We start from the raw sequence: 2,221 nt of genomic DNA, 5'->3' as shown, positions 1-2,221 counted from the left end.
CTTGCCCCGCCGCACGCCCCCCCCCCCCAGACCTGGTGGCTCCATCAAATGTTTATGTTTGAACTAAAATTAATTCCTCCTGAGAAGGGAACAGCCGACAGGACAGCGAGCAGAAGCCACGTGTCCCCATGCGCCGGGTCCTCGCCATGTCCCTGTCCCTCCCGGCCATGGTGGGGGCTGCACATGGGGAGGGTGGACCAGCACCCCAGTGTTGCGGATGGGGTCCCTTGGGGAAGCTGGGTGCTGGGGGTACCCAAGGGGACCCGGGGAGCCCTGCCTGCGGAGGTCTGGGGCTGGTGGCAGGCCCCCCAGACCCCGGCACCCAGCCAGGACTCCCCGGGCCAGGACAGAGCAGACGGGGATGCATCGTTGTTTACAATCCGTCCCCAAACCCGATGCCTCCTTCGAGCCCCAGTTTGTTTGTTCAGAGCTGGAGCCTGACCAAGACAAGCCTCTCTGGGCAGCTCCGGTTAAATTAGGAAAGCCGAGGAACAACAGAAAAAAAAAGCTAAAAGCTGCCTTTGCCGGAGGGGCCATGCTGCGGGATGGGAATGATGGGATGGAATGGGATGGGGTGCTGGCTGCCCAGTGCCCCACTGCCTCCTGCTCCTTGGGGCTGCGGTGTGCAGCATCGCTGCCCACAGCTGCCCAGATGTACAACCCCATTTTGCCTGCGGCTGCCTGCTGCGGGGCAGGGCCACGTGCACCTGCAGTGGGACCCCCGGCCCCCCGCCTTGCTCGGCCGTGCCCAGAGGCTGCCCTCGCCCTAAGAGAAGCTCAGAGCTGGCCTGGGCACCTAGGGCACAGGGACCCCAGGGCAGGGGCCCCAGGGTGCAAGTACCCCAGGGTGCAGGCACCCCCAGCAGGTCCTGCAGTGATGGAGATTCGCTGCCACCAGCTGGGTGGTGGCTGGCTCTGCCTGTCCTGCTGTGACACCCCGGGCTGGCTTTCAGTGGAGCCGTGGCTCAGCGTTTTCCCAGCTTTTGAGGAATTTGTCGTCTAGGATGGCTGAGGGGACAGGGGACAGCCCTGCACATCCCTGTTCCTGCCCCCGCCATCTCCACACGGCCGGCGGCTGGGAGAGGGTCCCCAGGCAGTGTGGCCAGTGCAGGCCACCCCCGGGACACCCTGCTTGATGTGTTTGACCCCGGCCCCGAGGGCTGCGGGGGCTCAGCACGCACCATCCCGCAGCATCGCTAGCCCTGCTCAGCCGGGGGAATCTTCCAGCAAATTGGGGTGCAGAGGCACGCGGGTCCCTTTGCAACCCGGCAGGACACGGCAGGGACGTGGTGTTGGCGATGCCGCTTGGCTCGAGGGCTGGTGACAGCTGGGGACAAGCTGTTTGCCCTCTTATCAGCACGGGCACACAGGGTCCCGGTGCCGCTGCCTTGCCGGGACATGGGGTTTACATCCCCCTGGGGAGGTGTCCCCTGGGACGAGCCAGCCGGGAGCTATTCCTGGGTCTGACGCAGGCGGCCGTGCTCGGCAGATGGGGGCTCCAACGGCGCTCGCGAGCCCTCGGGAAGGAAATGCCGCTTCCTGCCGTGGGTGGTGGGGACGGGGCGAGCCGGGGTGGCAGGCACCCCTGTGAGCACGCAGCCCCTCTGGTGCGGCACCCCACTGCCCCCCACCCTGCACCCACCCACCCGCCCCGCCACGGGGCCGCCCGGGAGCCATGGGTCCCACTCAAAATCTCACCAAGTGCCAGGAGCTTTTGCAAAGCCCGTAAGTGGGAAAACGATGAAGCTGGCGAGGTTTCGGTGGTGCCTGCCTTTACATCCTTCACTCTGCCACCTGCCAGAACCCTTCCCAAGAGCTTTCCAACAGGGTCGCATCCTGACCCCGAACAGGGAGCGCTGAGCCCCAAGGGATGCCCGGCACAGCCAGCCCAGCTGGAACCACGAGGAGCCATGGCAGGGATGGCAGGGGGATACAGCTGCAGTGCAAGCGCCGGTGATCTGCAGCACCTACGGGCTGCAGCACTCACAAGCTGCAGCACCCGCAGCACCGGCAGCACCCATTCCCTCCCGCAAGACATTGCCCGGTGCAGATGGGCCAGGATCAGGCCCAGGTTGCAAACCTGCAGGGGAGATGCTGACCTGGCCGCAGCGCTGCTGCTCGGGTGGGCACGAAACCCCTGTGCAGCCGGCTCTGCCTCCAGCAGCCTGGAGCAGGCAGAGAGCCGGAGCGGGCAGCTGGTATGGGGGTGCTGTGCGCTTGG

Source organism: Aptenodytes forsteri, unplaced genomic scaffold (assembly GCF_000699145.1).
Source record: "Aptenodytes forsteri isolate BGI_AS27 unplaced genomic scaffold, ASM69914v1 Scaffold422, whole genome shotgun sequence".
Lineage (NCBI taxonomy): Eukaryota > Metazoa > Chordata > Aves > Sphenisciformes > Spheniscidae > Aptenodytes > Aptenodytes forsteri.
Note: the sequence above shows the minus strand (reverse complement) of the source record.